This window comes from Saimiri boliviensis, chromosome 7, assembly GCF_048565385.1.
Source record: "Saimiri boliviensis isolate mSaiBol1 chromosome 7, mSaiBol1.pri, whole genome shotgun sequence".
Lineage (NCBI taxonomy): Eukaryota > Metazoa > Chordata > Mammalia > Primates > Cebidae > Saimiri > Saimiri boliviensis.
In genome coordinates this window covers 39,880,085-39,899,425 of record NC_133455.1, presented here as the reverse complement: position 1 = coordinate 39,899,425, position 19,341 = coordinate 39,880,085, and the positions used below count along the sequence as shown (strand labels likewise).

Below are 19,341 nucleotides of genomic sequence, written 5' to 3'. Positions count from 1 at the left end.
AATAAATAAATAAATAAATAAATAAATAAATAAATAAATGTTTACATATTTCTCAAAGTATGTATGAGATATTAAGGGCCACTCCTAGAGGATATATGGGGTTTAATCCATCCTGGACAGAAGAGTGAATGGGACTTTTTCCTTATAAAGACATTTTGGTTTTTTTCTTGGTGTTTGTTTGTTTGTTTGTTTGTTTGTTTTTGAGAGAAGAAGTCTTGTTCTGTCACCCAGGCTGGAGTGCAGTGGTGTGATCTCGGCTCCCTGCAACCTCTGCCTCCCAGGTTCAAGTGATTCTCCTGCCTCAGCCTCCCAAGTTGCTGGGACTACAGGCGTGTGCCACCATACCCAGCTAAATTTTTTTTTTTTAAGACCGAGTTTCACTCTTGTTGACCAGGCTGGAGTGCAGTGGTGTGATCTCGGTTCAGCGCAACCTCCGCCTCCCAGGTTCAAGCTATTCTCCTGCCTCAGCCTCCCAAGTAGCTGGGATTACAGGCATGTGCCACCATGCACAGCTAATTTTGTATTTTTAGTAGAGACAGGGTTTCCCCATGTTGGTCAGGCTGGGCTTGAACTCCCAACCTCAGGTGATCTGCCCACATCAGCCTCCCAAAGTGCTGGGATTATAGACATGAGGCACCGTGCCCAGCTGTCTTTAGTTTTTAATAGTTTGAATACATGTGTCTAGGTGTTGGTTTGGTTTCGTTTGTGGCATGGCTTTTTCTTGGAGCAGTGCTTTTCCAGCTTTAATGTGCATATGATTCTCTCAGGATCCTGTTGAGACACAGATTTGATTCAGTAGCTCTATGGTTAGGCCAAGGTTTTTTGCATTTCAAACATACCACCAATGTAGGAATGTAGGCAAAGGTTTAAAAACTCACTGTCAAGAGTAGGAAAGCTAAGCAATTTATCTGCCAGCCATTTCCAATTTCTTGTCTCTCACTGGCCAAATTTATAGATTACCCTGTGGAGAGTTAATATTCCTCTATATTTTGGGGCTGTATTACCAGTCCCTTCAGGCAGCCCCTCAGGAAGCCTAGTGTCTTTGGGCATGGATATAAAAGATATTCCATAGTATAGAGGTAATAGCCTGCAAGGCTAAGCAATGGTTGGTTTTAGAAAACAAGCAAATGAACCATGGTGGCTTATGCCTATAATCCCAGCACTTTGGGAGGCTACAGCAGGAGGATCTCTTGAGTTCCGGAGTTCAAGACCAGCCTAGGAAACATAGTGAGACCCCCATCTCTACAAAAAAAAATTAAAATTAGCTGGCTGTGGTTGCTGGAGCCTGCAGTCCTTGTTACTTGGAAGTCTAAGGTGGAAGAATCACTCGTTCCATATGTCTTGTTCTCCATTATTTCTGCTATGTGACCATGCTTCCCTAGTCACAGCCGATTGATTGGACCAACAATGGGCCCGTAGTCTGATAGCAGCCAACAGCCAAAGCTTACTGCATAGAAACAAAGCTTGAAATGTGTCACTGTGGCACTGCACTCCAGCCTAGGCCGCAAAGCAAAATCCTGTCAAAGAAAAGAAAGGAAGAAAACTAGTGGTAGCAGCCACATGAATGGCCCAAGTCAGAAGCAGGGTAAAGAGCAAGGAAGACCTTAAGAGGGAGTGTAAGTGAACCTGCATAGTTGCATAAACTGAGACCAGTATGAAAAGAATGACTTTTATTTTTATTTATTTATTTCGAGACAGGGTCTCACTCTGTCGCCCAGGCTGTAGTGCAATGGCACCATCTTGGCTCACTACAACCTCTGCCTCCCAGCTTCGAGCTCCTTCCTCAGCCTCCCGGGTAGCTGGGATTATAGGTGCACGCCACCATGCCCAGCTAATTTTTGTATTTTTAGAAAAGACAGGGTTTCACCATACTGGCCAGGCTGGTCTCAAACTCCTGACCTCATGATCCACCCGCCTCGGCCTCCCAAAGTGCTGGGATTACAGGCATGAGCCACCATGCCTGGCAGAGAAAGCCTTCAAAAACATTTTTTTTTAATTTGCCCCCCACACAGATGTAGAGCATGCCTTTTAAGGGAACCATCTGTAACAGCCATACAAAACATCTATTCACACCCCATTGGCATAAAGCTAGTTACATGGCCACATTTAACTGCAAGAAAGACTGGGATGTGTTGACTCTAGATGGGAAGGCATGTGTTCATCCGAAATTTTTATTAATATAGAATTAAAAGGGTACACATGTTGGAGAATCAATTAGTAGTCTCTGCTACAACACACATAACTATTCTATATAACTCAGATCAGGCCCCAGGTGCTGAAGAAAATTTATCCCACCACTTAGCATTAGCTGAATGTCAGAGATTGACCAAATTAAGGAAAGAAGTTTAGACTGTGATTGACATTTAGCACATCATAGACAACCCTGTTAATGTATTGCTAAATCATCTCTACAAATATGACATGGATATTGTCTTTAGGATATCGACAGTCTAAAGCATAAGGTCTGTCCATTGTGTAGTAGATCTTCTCTCTATTCTCCCTCTCAACTTTGGTCTTAAATGAATAGACTTTTCATAAACAAAGTTTAAGATACTTAAGTGTCCCTCTGATACAGAAATATATGCAGGTCAGGCACAGTGGCTCATACCTGTCATCCCAGCACTTTGGCGGGGGATCAAGACAGGATTGTTTGAGTCCAGGTGTTTGACACCAGCCTGGGCAACATGGTGAAACCCCATCTCTACAAAAATTAATCAGGCGCAATGGCATGCACCTGAGCCCCCAGATACTTGGGAGGCTGAGGTGGGAGGATTTGCTTGAACCAGGGAGGTCAATCCTGCGGTGAGCTGAGGTTGTACCACTGCACTCCAACCTGGGTGACAGAGCAAGACCCTGTCTCGAAAACAAAAAAGAAATATTAAAAATGTGATGGAACTGAACTATCTGAGACAAATTTTAGGTACCTGACCTGTCATCAAACTTTAGAGTAATTCAGTGGAAGCAGGCATGAAAGATGAATGACAGGTCTTCTGTACAAGTGTGAATGTAACACCAAGTTCTAAAGACCCAGCAACCTATCTTGATGTGGAAGTTTCATATTTCAGTGCTTGCTTTTTTATATGAGACAGGAATAATAGTTTTATGATGGACAGGTTTTTACCTGGGTTGAATATTTCATAAATCTACAATTACACCTTTTTTTTTTTTTTTTGCAAAATAGGACTCCTTAACTTCTACAATACGTGTCCAACAGAGAATCTAAACAAGTTGCCCTAAGACATTCCAGAGCATTAAGAATATGATGGTAATTAACATTTCGGTAGCATTTATTTATACTCAGGACATCATTATAATTTCAATTAGCTAAAAAAAGTCCTGGCCCAGTGTGGCTCATGCCTATAATCCCAGCATTTTGGGAAGCCAAAGCAAGTGGATCATTTGAGGTCAAGAGTTTAAGATCAGCCTGGCCTACATAGTGAAACCCTGTCTCTACTAAAATACAAAACAACAACAACAAAAACAACAACAACAACAAAAATTAGGTATGGTAGCAGGTGCCTGTAATCCCAGCTATTCAGGAGGCTGAGGCTTGAGAATCGCTTGAACCTGGAAGGTGGAGGTTGAAGTGAGTGAAGATTGCACCACTGCACTCCAGCCTGTGTGACAGAGTAAGACTCCATCTCAAAAAAAACAAACTAACAAAAAAGGGGGGGCTCAACATCGGATACAAAAATAGAGTCAGAGAGACATATATAATAAACATTGTTAAATACCAGTTTATCTCATTATAATGAAAAAAAAGAATAATATTTCTTCCTTATAAAAAGCTCCATAAATTCTAAGGAAAGGCAGTTATCCGAATATGTAAAAAGGTAAAGTATATGAACAAGTAAAATACAAATGGCCAATAAGCTCCTGGAAAAAAAAATCCACCGCATAAATTGTTAAGAAATGTATACTTAAATCCCTATAAAGTAGTATTAATCTAACAAATGTGGGGAGATTTCAAAATTATATCAATTGTTGCCAATGGTTTGGAAAACCAGCACCCTATACACTGCTAGTGGACAAACTACTATTTTCTGGAAGGCTATTGCACATGATGTAGTGAATTACAGTGGTGCCTTCATCAGAAGCCTGTCTGGTTCTCCATTGTTTCTACGTGACCATGCTTCCCTAGTCACAGCTGATTGATTGAACCATCAATGGACCCTTAGTCTGATAGCAGCCAACAGCCAAAGCTTACTGTGTAGAAACAAAGCTTGAAATGCTTAAATACCATGCAAGCATGGGCTATTGCATGAGAGTTTTGTGTGAAAGTCATATGTAAAAGTTTCACCATAGGAAAAGAGTAAACCATCTCTTTTAGAGATGTTGAATTCAAGGCATACAGAAGAGTCCAGAGTCATCCCTTCTTGGCTAAGATCAAATGCAGAAGAGTTCGTAAGTTAGTAGCATGAACAAAAAACAAAAAAACCCACAAGGCAGTAGAAGTCTTGAAGGGGAAGAAGCTAGGAGCAAGCGGAAGTCATGAGTTGGAGAGATGATAGAAGTCAGTAGAGGCAGAAGCAGAGGAAGTTATAATACAAGATACAGCAATGGTAGCCCAGTAGAGTAAAACCATAGATAAAGCTAGAATTGCTATCTTGTTTCTCTTGAATGATATCCCAATTTCTATTTTTTCCCTTCTTTTTCATGTACTCTTATAATAAATCTGAAACATTTGAAGAAAACCAAATGTATTTCTTTTCTTTAATATGTAATAATGCCTAACCAACTCACTTATTGCACCTATTAATTTAAAAAAGAAAGTACATAAATTTTGACCCAGTATTATACTTCTGGGAATATATCCCAAGGAAATGATCTTGATGGTGCTTAAAGATATGGTGTTTATGTCAGGGAAAAATTACAACCATTTAATGATCAAAATAGGGAATCGTAGGCTGAACACAGTGGCTGCATCTGTAATTCCAGAGAGGCTGAGGCAGGTGGATTGCTTGAGCCCAGGAGTTCAAGACCAGCCTGAAAAATATGGCAAAACCCCATTTCTACCATAAATACAAAAAATTAGCTGGGCATGGTGGTGCATGCCTGTGGTCCCAGCTACTCAGGAAGCTTGAGGTTGGGGATGACTTAAGCCTGGGAGGTGGAGGTTGCAGTGAGCTGTGATCATGCCATTGCACTCCAGTCTGGGTGACAATGTGAGACTCTTTCAAAAAAATAAAACAAAACAAGACAGGAAATTGCAAAATAATTTTTCTGCACTCACACAGTGGCATGCTATGCAGCCATTAAAATGATGTGATAAAGAAATTTTTAATGACATAGAAAATAGTCATAATGTATTGTTGCATAAATTAAATGATTTATCTAGCATGTAGACTTGATTTGAAAAGTTCAGAGACCTAAAGGATAAGGACTTCTTCTTAGAGGCATTAATAAAGCAATTTTTTTTTGAGACACAGTCTTAGCCTAGCGCCCAGATTGGAGTGCAATGGTGCAATCTCATCTCACTGCAACCTCTGTCTCCTAGATTTAAGCAATTCTCCTGCTTCAGCCTCCTGAGTAGCTGGGATTACAGGTACGTACCACCAGGCCCAGCTAATTTTGTATTTTTAGTAGAGACGGGGTTTCACCAAGTTGGCCAAGCTGGTCTCAAACTCTTGACCTGTTGATCTGCCTGCCTCAGCCTCCCAAAGCGCAGAGATTACAGGTGTGAGCCACTGTACCCAGCCCACTAGCAAAGCAATTTTTAACACAAAAATATCCTAATAAGAATGCTATATCCTCTTTTCTGTTTTGTTTTTGTTGCCTATACTGGATTGCAGTGGCACAATCCTGGCTCACTGCAGCCTCAACCTTCAGGGATCAAGAAGTCTCCCCACCCCAGCCTCCTGAGTAATGGGAACTACATGCATGTGTCACCATGCCTGGTTAATTTTTTAGAAGAAAATTCTGTAGAGACAGGGTCTCACTATGTTGCCCACGCTGGTCTTGAACTCCTGGGCTTAACCAATCCTCCTGCATTGGCCTCCCCAAGTGTTGGGATTATAGGTGTTAGCCCCTGCACTCACCCTCTGTTATTCTTTTATATTAAATATTTTATCGAGATGTAATTCAATTAGCATAAAATTTATACTTTAAAAGTACATAATTTGGTGGGTTTTAGGATATAAAGCTCACAAATCTCTACAACCGTCAACACTATCTAATTCCAGATATGTTCTATTACTCCCAAAACAGACCCCATACTTTTTATCAGTCATTCCTTATTGCCCTCTCTACCAAACCCCTGGAAGTCACTAATCTAATTGCTGTCATGGAGACATGGACTGACCTATTGTAGAAATTTTATGTAAAAAGAATCATGTGCTAGGTGGTCTGTTGTGTCTGGCTTCTTTCACTTAGCATTTTTTCAAGATTCATCCATGTTATAGAGTGAATAAATGCTTTATTTCTTTTTATAGCTGAAGAAAATTCTATTGTGTGGATATACCACATTTTGTTTATCCATTCATTACTTGATGAGTATTTGGTTCCCACTTTTGGCTACTATAAATAATGCTGCTATATCATTTTTATTATTTATTTATTTATTTATTTATTTATTTATTTGAGATGAAGTCTTGCTCTGTTGCCCAAGTTTGAGTGCAGTGGGGTGATCTTGGCTCACTGCAACCTCTGCCTCCTGGGTTCAAGCAATTTTCCTGCCTCAGCCCCCATCAGTAGCTGGGATTATGGGCATGTACCACCACACCTATGTAATTTTTGTATTTTTAGTAGAGACGGGGTTTTGCCATGTTGGCCAGTCTGGTCTCCTGACATCAGGTGATCCCACCTGCCTTGGCCTCCTAAAGTGCTGGGATTACAGGTATGAGCCACTGTGCCCAGCCTATGCCATTTTGTTTATTTAAGACAGGATCTCACTCTGTTGCCCAGGCTGGAGTGCAGTGGCATGATCATAGCTCACTGCAGCCTTGAAATCCTGACCTCAAGCTTTCTGCCTGTGTTGGCCTCCCAAAGTCCTGGGATTGGGAGCCACTGTGAGCCACTGTGCCCAGCTGCTATGAATATTTATGTCTATATTTGTACACATGGACGTAAGTTGTCAATTCTCGCTAGTCAGTTTGCTTCATGGTTAGGTAATGATTGGACTGAAATTTTCTTAACATCTGGAATGCACAAGTCTCTCAGTCTTTGCTAAGGAGCTCTGTGTGCCTGTTGGAAAATGCCTTTAACACTCAGCCAGGCAGTTTTCAACTCTGACTTAGCATTCACTTCCTGCTAGTTTCAAGATCAGCCAGAGGTGAGAGTCTAGGGCCTTCTCAATTCTTTCCTGAGCTTGTACACAGCCCTGGGTATGCATACAGTTCTATTCATTTGTATTACTTTATAGACTCTTAGGAATCTATCACAGCATGTCAGAGGCCCCTGTGAACATCTTATTCCTTTTATTTTCCTTTTTAAAAGGTTTTTTTAAATTCTATTTTTTGCCCTTATGCTTATCTACCAACTCAGTGTAAGTGCCTAGTGGATTCCTCTTGCTTGCTGTCCAGAAAAGCCATTGCACTCAGAACAGCAAATTTATGTAGCAAAGACATAATTTAATAATTGCAGGTATGGCCAAGTAGAAGGATGGGAGTTATTATTTAAATCAGTCTCCTTAGAAACTCAAAGTCTAGAGTTTTTATGGATAATTTGGTGGTTAGGGAGCTAGGAGATGGGTGCTGTTGATTGGTCAGGGATGAAATCATAGAAGTATGAAAAATGTTCCTCAAACGCTGAATTAGCCTTTGGGTGGGGGCCATAGGACCAGCTGAGTCATGAGTCACAAGTCTAGGTGGAGTTAGTCAGTCATCAGAATGCAAAAGTCTGAAAAACATCTCAAAAGACAGATCTTAGGTTCTATTTAGTGATGTTATCTATAGGAGCAATTAGGGAAGTTACAAATCTTGTGACATTGGGCCACATGACTCTTAAGCAGTAATGTATTATAGAAAAGCAAGCTAGGGAACAAATGGCTGGTTATCATTTAATGATGCCTACATTTTTTTTTTTTTTTAGCAGAAATCAGCTCTGCCTCTCACCATAATCCTAATCTTGTGGCCTTTCTTTAATCTTACAAAGGCGGTTTCAATTTTAAGGCAGGAGTCAGTTTTAGGAAGGGACGATTGTCATCCTTGATGCAAAGTTAAACTATAAAGTAAATGTATCCCATGGTTAGCTTGACCTACACCCAAGAATGAATGAGAACAGCCAGTCTATGAGGCTATAAACAAGATGAATTCAGCTATGTTAGACTTCTTTTGCTATCATAAGCTTTACAAACGTGATTGCATCAGGCAGCCATGATGTTAAACAAATGCCTCTGACTGTTTTTAACAAACACCAATGGAGAAAAGTCTCTTTTCACTGCATGAGCTCCTACTCAAGTGAAACAATGACAACCTTGCAATTGGGGTCTTCCAGGGACTTATGAGACCATTCCCTGGGAATGGGGCTTTGAAGGAGCCCCAGTATCATTCTACCTTTCCAGTGGATGCCAGGCTGCTAGTTTCCACTGTAATCATTACAAAGGTGGTTGCATCTTGTTGCTTTTGTGGCTTTTGGCTGTCCTGTTACTTTTTAAGGCTTTCTCAGAGCTGTAAAAAGTGGGGATGGAAATAGAGTTAAAATGACACAAAGCTCTCCCTTTCTGAGATTCAGTCAATTTTCTTGAATAAACATTCTCCAGATTGCTACAAGCTTTTGGTTTTCCAGAATTCTGATAAAGCTGATTGCATCAATTTTTGAATCATTCTCATTGTTTTTAATGGAAGAGAGAATTTTGGTGGGCAGTCCTTACTCAACCACTTCACTGACATGACCTTATAAAAACCTTTTGATCTAAAAATAATCAACCATTTTATAGATTAGTAGTATTGTAGTACATCTCACCCATTATCTAGTTTCCAAGCTGTATAAATTAGGCTAATTTTTTTGTCCTTTTCTTTTCTATAAGGCTGTTGTTTTTCTTTGATATTAAGTGAAGTACTTACTGATTCCACCTGATGATCAGATTATCTCAGAGGATATCAAGCCATTTTAGCCAAGAGATTAGCTGTTTCTCAGGTGTTAAAATGAAAGGATGCTTACTATTGTAAACTAAGCAGTTTTAAGGTTGGGTTGCCAGATTAGCAAATATAAACACAGGACCCCCAGTTAGATTTTAATTTCAAGGCAGGTGAGGTGGTTTATAATACTTGCAACCTTGTGATGCTAAGGTTGGAGGATCAGTTGAGCCCAGGAGTTCAAGATCAGCCTGGGCAACATAATGAGACTTCATCTCTACAAAATGTTTTTTTAAAAATTAGCTTGGCATGGCAGTACACACCTGTACCACCTCCTCAGGAAGCTGACATGGGAGGGTCACTTGAGCCCAGGATTTCGAAGCTGCAGTGAGTCTTGATCATGCCACTGCACTACAGCCTGGGCCGCAAAGCAAGATCCTGTCTCAATAAATACAATAACATTTGAACTTCAGATAAACAACGACAAAATATTTGGGACACACTTAAACACTAAACTTTGTTGCTTATTTGAAATTCAAATTTAACTGGGTGTCATATATTTGATCTGAAAGCCCCATTTTTGGTGAATAATAAACAAAACAATACCTGTAAAGTCATTCTCAGATGACTTGACAGTGATACTTTCTTCTGTTTTCTTTTAAGCTACTGTCAAAGCTCTTTTCTAGTCTATAAGAGTTAACTAGTTTTGATTAATGTAGGTTTAGGTTCTTTATGAAAAGATATGTTAATTTGGCATGATGACAATCCTGTCCATATTTCTCATACATTCAACAAACGTATTTAAGATGGCCTACCTATAAATACTAATCAAGGTTTGTAGTCTGTACAACCAGAATTTTCAGTTTAGCTGCTAGGAAAATACACATATAGAACAAATATGCTTATGAAAGGCCTCTAGAGAACCAAAACACTCAAATCAGGAAAAGAAGCCAAATCAGTAAAGTCAAGGACTTGTAAGTAGATAGATAAATACGTAGGGAGAGAAAAAGAGAAACAGAGAGAGAGAGAGAGAGATACACGAATTTAAGCAACTAAATACAATGGCACAGTTTATTCCATAATATGCAATTTATTATTCATTAATAGCCATCAGTTTTCAATCATACAGAGCAACAGTAATTTGAAATCTAGTTGTCACTAAAGAAGACAGAAACTCAAGAAAGACTCAAATTAAAAAAAAAAACCCTCAAAATATGTGTAATGAAGTATGAAAAAAAATTGAAGCACCCTCCAGACACAGCTAAGGCTTTGAAGAACTTCCTCGGGCCTCAGAGGCAGCTTTTTACCCCTAGTAACACATAATTTCAATCCACTGTAGTTCTCTTACTTGATCATTCAAAAACTCAAGAAATTGAAATCTATGGCATGATAGAAATTTCAAAAACCCTTAAGAAATCGAAACCCATGGCATGACAGAATTCATATACTATTCCCAACTCGAATTGCTTTTTCATATTTCTTCATTAACCATGTATTAATAAACTATTGTGGGTTAAGCACTGTGCTATTACCCTATCTTTTCAGAATCAATTTTTCTTTGGGCATCCGTCAATCATTTTGCCTTATAAAAACACTGAGCAACTCTAAACATGGAAGCAAGCCCTGGAAGAGACCAATTTGATCTGTCAAATGTTTTCTTTCTCATTACTTTCACCACACACCAGGTGCCCCCATGACTGCTCTGCTTCTGTCTGGCTTCTCTTTGAAACACTGCTTTGGTCCACTGTCTTGAGACTAGCAATGCCATGAGGCAATTTGGTTTGGAGAGACAGGGAGGAGTGTGCATGCAACACTGCCCAGCCCAGTTGCTGTCCAGGGGCATCAGGCTGCCCTCTAAGTATCGCTTTGTGCAAGACTCAGCCAGGAGGAAATGACATTCTCAGCCTCCTGCCCAATGACTCAATCACAAGACTTCCTTTGATTAAAAATCTAACCAGAATTCTCTACAGCTGCTTGATGTCCTGAGTGTAAGCTTTGCATGGAGAAGACAACATCAAACATTCATAAAATGAAACTCATTTCTTTGCTTCCGCCTGCTACTCTGAGCAGCAGTAGCCACTCTGCAGAGGCAGATAAATTGTCAGTTCTGAGAAGCTAAAAAGATGACCCCCTCAAAAGTGCAAATATCCTCACCCAAGCTACCAACTCTCCAGCCCATCACCATCACCATGTCCTGCAGTTGACCAGATTTTCCGACACTGCTACTTCCACGGTGGTTAAGGTTGGGCAGTGACAACAGTTCAATATTCTTTTTTAAAACATTTCTAGCCTTGTTTCTGAAGATGGCCAACTAGACACAGCCAGGAAGAGCATCTCTCACTGAAAGATCAGACCATCAGGGAAACCTGGCATACTCTAAGCAGATCTTTGGAGGTAAGGCATTGAGAGTGAACGGAGGCAGGACGTAGACCCTGAGCTGAAGGCAGAGGAAGCTGAGAACACTGCACAGGGCTGCCAAGCACCAGGACTCATTCCTGGTCCCCATTGATTCCTTGGGAAGGGGTAAGTTATACAGGTAGGGAGTGACTCACTCTCACCATGGACCTCCAGACTTCTAGTGCAGGAGACTCCATGACTCCCACTTGAGCTGGTAAGGAGAGTTGTTCAGAGAGGTGGCAGGAGCAGAACTCTAGTCTGTGTGGAGCCCATAGGTTTTGGCATGAGAATGGCTACAGTGTAGCATGGCCAGGGAGGCCCATTCTTCAGGGCTTGCCATATTGGTGGCTTTGGACCTTGGTGATTGTCAAACCTGGACAGAGTAGGGCAGTCTTGCCTGTGGGATGGGGTCAGTCCAATCTAAGTGCCCTGCTGTCAACCAACTTCTTCTGGAGCCCCAGCAATGCTGAGGGTGCTTCCTGGGGGTATTCATTTTAGCTTTTTCACTACCAGACTACTCTTAACCATTGAAAAGTTCCAGCAGACTGACCTCTGCTAACATGCAACCACCCACCTGCAGCCTCCCTGAACCACAGCCTCCCCCTGCCACTTTACCTGTGTACATTTGCCCATGCCTGCCCCCTCAACACACATGCACACTGCTTTGCCTTTGTGTCTGTGTGGGTGGCTCCTGCCTTTTCCCACTGGTATATATGTGTGCACTCTGCCACCACACTGCCAGTGTGAGCATGTGCCTGGATGCTACTACCCTGCCCCCACCCCATCCCCATCAGTACCACTGCTGCTGTTTGCATGCACATGAGCACAGATCCTGCCACTACCATCACAACAAAGCACTTTGGCCAGCATCCTTCATCAGAGTATTGTTGCCACCTAGCCAGGAATACTTCAACCCCCTCACCAGTCCATCAAGTTCTTAATCTCAAGGGGCCAAAGAACAAAGCTGAGGCCCTAGTACAAGCCCCTCAGGGTTAGAACACAGAGCTTAGGAGTGCTGAGCTAAGCCTTGGGACCCTAAAATCTTCCAGAAACAAAACCAGTCAGCTGAACCCAACTTATATCACCATCAAACCCTCAAGGATGTCAAAGAATGTAAAAGCAAAAAATCCCATCCAAAGGACTGCAGCTTCAAAGATTAAGGAAACATCAGCTCACACAGATGAGAAAGAACCAGTGCAAAAACTCTGGCAACTAAAAAAGCCACAGTGTCTTCTTACCTCCAAACGACTTCATTAGTTCCCCAGCAATGGTTCTTAACTGGCTGAAATGGCAGAAATGACAAACATAGAATTAAGAATCCGAATAGGAAAGAAGATCATTGAGATGCAGGACAAAGTAGAAATCCAATCCAATGAACATAAAAAGTCCAATAAAACAATACAAGAGATGAAAAAAATAAAATAGCCTTTTAAAGAAAGAACCAAACTGAGCTGATAGAGCTGAAAAATACTACAAGAATTTTATAATACAATGGCAAATATTAATAGCAGAATAAATCAAGCTGAAAAACAAATTTCAGAGCTCAAAAACCAGTTCTCAAATCAACTCAATGAGACAAAATTTTTTAAAAAATAAAGAAATGAACAAAATCTCCGAGAAACGGGATATTATGTAAAGAGATCAAGTCTATGACTCATTAATGTCCCTGAAAGAGGAAGAGAAAGCAAGCAACTTAGAAAATATATTTGAGAATATTGTTCATGAAAATTTCCCCACTTTACTAGAGAGGCCAACATTCAAATTCAGGAAATGCAGAGAGCCCCTGTGAGATACTATGAAAGACAACTATCTCCAAGACACCTAGGCATTAGATTTTCCAAGGTCAACATGAAAGAAAAAATATTAAAGGCAACTAAAGAGAAGAGGAAGGTCACCCACAAGGGGAACCCCCATCAGGATAACAGCAGACCTTTCAGCAGAAACCCTACAAGCCAGAAGTGATTAGGGCCTATATTCAACATTCTTAAAGAAAAGAAATTCAAACCAAGAATTTTATATCCAGCCAAGAATTTATAAAAGTTTCATAAGCAAAGAAGAAATCCCTTTCCGATAAGCAAATGCTAAAGGAATTCTTTACCATCAGACCTGCTTTTCAAGAGGTCTTCAAAGGAGTGATAAATATGAAAACAGAAGACCATTACCAGCCACTACAAAAGCACAAATACATAAACCATTGCATTTGTACTATAAAACAACTGTACAATCAAGTCTGCATAGTAGCCAGTTAACATCACAATGACAGGAAAAAATCTGCACATATCATTATTAACCTTGAATATAAAGGGGCTAAATGTCCCCCTTCAAAGGCACAGAGACCAGGCATAGCAGCTCATGTCTGTATGCCTGGCATTTTGGGAAGCTGAGGCAGTTGGATCATTTGAGTTCAGGAGTTCAAGACCAGCCTGGCCAACATGGTGAAACCCCATCTCCACCAAAATTACAAAAGTTAGACAGGCATGGTGATGCACATCTGTAATTCCAGCTACTTGGAAGCCTGAGGCGGGAGAATTGATTGAGCCTGGGAGGTAGAGGTTGCAGTGAGCCAAGGTCACATCACTGTACTCCAGCCTGGGCAACAGAGAGGCTCCATCTCAAAAAAAAGAAAGAAAAAGAAAATGCTCAGAGTGGCAAGTTGAACAAAGAAGCAAGAGCCAACCATATTCTGCCTTCAAGAGACCTACCTCACATGCAATTACATCAATAGGCTCAAAGTAAAGAGATAGAAAAAAATCTACCAGGCAAACAGAAAAAAAGCAGGGATTGCTATTCCAATTTCAGACAAAACAAACTTTAAACCAACAATGATCAAGGAAGATAAAGGGCATACATAATGGTAATGGGTTCAATTCAACAAGAAGACTTAGCCATCCTTAATATATGTGCATCCAACACAGGAGTACACAGATTCATAAAACAAGTTCTTAAAGATCTACAAAGAGACTTAATCACATAATAATAGTGGGAGACTTCAAAATCCCACGAGAGTGTTAGACAGATCATCAAGGCAGAATAATAACAAAGATATTTGAGACCTAAACTCAACACTTGACCAAATGAACCTAACAGACATCTATAGAACTCTCCCTCCCAAACAACAGAATATACATTCTTCTCATGGTCATATGACACCACCTTAAAATTGACCACACAATTGATCCTAAAAGAATTCTTATTAAATTCAAAAAATGACAATCATAGCAACCACACTTTTGGACCATTGGACGAAAAAAATAGAAACTAACACTAAGAAGACTGTTCGAAACCATACAATTATATGGAAATTGAACAATCTGCTCCTGAATTACTTTTGAGTTAACAATGAAAGTAAGGCAGAAATCAAGAAATTCTTTGAAACTAATGAAAACAAAGATAGAGCATGTCTTTAGATATAGCATATCTCTGGGACACAGCTAAAGCAGTGTCGAGGAAAGTTTATAGCACTAAACACCCATATCAAAAAGTTAGAAAGATATCAAATTAACAACCTAATATCATACCCAGGAGGAAAAACAAAACAAAACAAGAACCAACCAACCTTAAAGCTAGCAGAAGAAAAGAAATAACTAAAATAGAGATGAACTGAGAGAAATCGAGACATGAAAACCACACAAAAGATCAACGACACCAGAAGCTGACTCTTTAAAAGAATAAATAATATTGATAGACTGCTAGCTAGGCTGTGATGGTTAATATTGAGTGTCAACCTGCGTGGATTAAAGGATGCAATGTATTGTTCCTGGGTGTGTCTGTCAGGGTGTTGCCAAAGGAGTTTAACTTTTGAGTCAGTGGACTGGGAAAGGCAGACCTACCCTCAATCCAGGCGGGCACAATATAATCACTGCCGGTGATTATATCTTCTGCCAGAATAAAAGCAGGCAGAAGAATATGGAAGAACTAAATTGGCTAAATCTTCTGGCCGCCATATCCTGTGCTGGATGCTTCCTGCCCTCTAACATCAGATTCTAAGTTCTTCAGCTTTTGGACTCTTGGACCTACACCAGTGGTTTGCCAGGGACCTCTCGGGCCTTCAGCCACAGACTGAATGCAACACTGGCAGCTTACCTATTTTTGAGGTTTTAGGACTCAGACTAGCTTCCTTGCTCCTCAGCTTGCAGACAGCCTATTGTGGGACTTTACCTTGTGATGATGTAAGTCAATACTCCTTGATAAACACCCTTTCATATATACATCTATGCCATTAGTCCTGTCCCTCTAGAGAACCCTGACTAATATATAGACTAATAAAGAAAAAAGATTCATATAAATGCAATCAGAAATGACAAAGGGGATACTACCACCTAATCCACAGAAATACAAAAACCCCTTGGTTTTTGTGGATAAAGGTATTAATAACAGTCAGAACTATTGTGAAATAAAAGTCATCCAAATAGGAGGAGAGGAAGTCAAACTATCTTTCTTCATAGGCAATATGATTCTATATCTAGAAAACCCCATAGTCTGTCCAAAGGCTACCAGAACTGATAAAAAACTTCAATAAAGTTTCAGGATATAGAATCAACGTACAAAAGTCAGTAGCATTTCTATACAACAATAACATCCAAGCTGACATCCAGATCAAGAGCATAATTCCATTCACAATAGATACACACACACACACACACACACACACACACACACACACACACACACACAATGGAATGCAGCTAACTAGGAAGGTGAAAGACCTCTACAACAACAATTAGAAAACACTGGTGAGAGAAATCAGAGATAACACAAACAAATGGAAAAACATTCCATGCTGATGTATAAGAAGATTTAATATTATTAAAATGACTATATTGTCCAAAGCAATTTATCGGTTAAATGATACTCAATATATATTTATATATTCAATGATATTTTTCACAGAATTAGAAAAAATTCTAAGTCATATGCAACCAAATAAGAAGCTGAATATCCAAAGCAATCCTAAGCAAAAAGAACAAAGCCGGAGGCATCACATTACTTGACTTCAACTATTCTACAAGGCTTCAATAATCAAAACAGCATGGTACTGGTACCAAACCAGACACATAGACCAATGGAACAGAATAGAGAACCTAGAAATAAAGCCTTCAATCATCTGATCTGCAACAAAGTCTACAAAAACAAGCAATGGGGAAAAGTCTCCCTATTCAATAAATGGTGCTAGGATAACTGGCTAGCCACATGCAGAAGATTGAAACTGGACCCTTTCCTTTCATCATATACAAAAATCAACTTGAGATGTATTAAAGACTTAAATGTAAAACCTAAAACTACATTAAAAAAAAAAAACCCTAGAAGAAAGTCTAGGAAAAACCATTCTGGACATAGGTCCTAGCAAAATTTTCATGATGAAGACAATGAAAGCATTTGCAACAAAACTGAAAACTGATGAACAGGACCTAATAAACTAGAAATCATCTGCACAGCAAAAAACTGAAAACAAACAAACAATCAACAGAGTAAAAAGCAAAGCTATAGGAGAAAATATTTGCAAATGATGCCTTTGACAAAGGTCTAACATACAGAATCTATAGGAAACACATTACACAAATTAATAAGCAAAAAAATCAGCAAGCCTATTAAAAAGTAGGCAAAGGACATGAACAGACACTCTTCAAAAGAAGATATACACATGGCCAACAAACATATGAAAAAATGTTTAACATCACTAATCATTAGAGAAATGCAAATCAAAATAAAAATGAGATACTGTCTCTCACCAGTCAGAATGGCTATTAAAACAGTAAAAAAATAGGCTGGGTGTGGTAGCTCATACCTGTAATCTTAGCACTCTGGGAGGTTGAGGAGGGAAGATCCCAGCTAAAGGTATGTGAGATGGGAGGCCGAAGTGGAAGTATCACTTGACCCTGGGAGGTGAAGGTTGCAGTGAGCTGAGATTGCACCACTGCACTCCAGCCTGGGTGACAGAGTAAGACCCTGTCTCAAAAATGAAAAAAATTGGCTGGGCACAGTGGTTCATGCCTGTAATCCCAGCACTTTGGGAGTCCAAGGCAGGTGGATCACCTGAGGTCAAGAGTTTGAGGCCAGCCTGGCCAACATGGTGAACCCCTGTCTACGAAAAATACACAAATTAGCCAGGCGTGGTAGCACACACCTATAGTCTCAGCTACTCAGGAACCTGAGGCAGGACAATTGCTTGAACCTGGGAGGTGGAAGTTGTGGTGAATGGAGATCGTGCCACTGCACTCCAGCCTGGATGACAGAGAAAGACTTTGTCTCAAAAAAAAAAAATTAAAAATTAAAAAAATACATATGTTTTATATATATAGTTAAAAAATAACATGCTGGTGAGGCTGTGGAGAAAAGGGAATGCTTACACAGTGCTGGTGGGAATGTAAATTAGTTCAGCCACTGTGGAAAGATGTTTGGTGATTTCTCAAAGAATTTAAAACACAACTGCCCTTCGACCCAGCAATTGCATTACTGGGTATATGCCCAAAGAAAATAAATCATTCTATCATAAAGACAGATACGTGCATATGTTCGTTGAAGCACTATTCACAATATCAAAGATATGGAATCAACCTAAATGTGCATCACTGGTAGACTAGATAAAGAGCTGGTACATGTACACCATGAAATACTATGCAGCCATAAAAAATAAGATCATGTTCTTTGTAGCAACACAGGTGAAGCTGGAGGCCGTTATCCTAAATGAACTAATCTAGGAACAGAAAACCAAATACTGCATGTTCTCATTTACAAGTGGGAGCTAAACACTGAGTACACATGGACACAAAGAAGAAAACAATAGGCACTGGGGTCTACTTGAGGGTACAGGGTGGGAAGAGGGTGAAGATGGAAAAACTAAGTATCAGGTACTATGCTTATCACCCAAGTGATGAAATAATCTATACAATAATCCCCTGCGACATGCATTTACCTGTATTATAAATCTGTGCATGTAGCCCTGAACTTAAAAGTTTAAAAACACTAAACAGCTGGGTGCGGTGGCTGACGCCTGTAATCTCAGCACTTTGGGAGGCCAACGCGGGCAGATCACTTGAGGTCAGGAGTTTGAGATCAGCCTGGCCAACAGATGAAACCCTGACTCTACTAAAAATACAAAAAGTAGCCAGGTGTGGTGACAGGTGCCTGTAGTCCCAGCTGCTCAGGAGGCTGAGGCAGGAGAATTGCTTGAATTTGGGAGGCAGAGGTTGCAATGAGCTGAGATGGCACCACTGCACTCCAACCTGGGTGACAGAGCAAGACTCCATGTAAAACAACAACAACAACAACAACAACGAAGAAAAAAAGAAAAAGAAAAGTTTATGATAAATCTTTCAGAAAGCAATATTCCATTTATGTTTCAGGACTGGATTTCTTTATGGGCTTATTTGTGTATATGGGAGAAAGTGTATTATAATAAATTTTCTCAATATTTGCTTACGACAAATTTCCTTCTTCTTTTGTAAAATTTTCTTTATTTCAGTTTGAAAAAAATAGAGATGGGGGTCTCACTATGTTGTCCAGGATGAGCTCGAACTTCAGAGCTCAAGTGATCTTCCTACCTTGGCTTCCCAAGTGCTGGGATTACAGGCATGAGTCATTGTATCCAGTCAGTCAGTCAGTCTCTCTCTCTCTCTCTCTCTCTCTCTCTCTCTCTCTCCTCTCTCAATAAAATAGAGACAGAAGCCAGGTGCGGTGGCTCATGCCTGTAATCCCAGCACTTTGGGAGGCTGAGTTGGGCAGATCACGAGGTCAGGAGTTAAGAGACCAGCTTGGCCAACATGGTGAAACCCCATCTCTATTAAAAATACAAAAATTAGCTTGACCTGGTGGTACATGCCTGTAATCCCAGCTACTTGGGCGGCTGAGGCAGGAGAATCACCTGAACTTAGGAAGCGGAGGTTGCAGTGAGCCAAGATCACTCCATTGTACTCCAGCCTGGGTGACAGAG

General features: G+C 40.3%; 1 long non-coding RNA gene across 1 annotated transcript in view; it reads right to left on the bottom strand.

Moving 5' to 3' along the window:
- The window catches only part of LOC141585089 (uncharacterized), a 230,717-nt gene that overhangs the window by 27,287 nt on the left and 184,089 nt on the right, over positions 1–19,341 (bottom strand). The window lies entirely within an intron of this gene.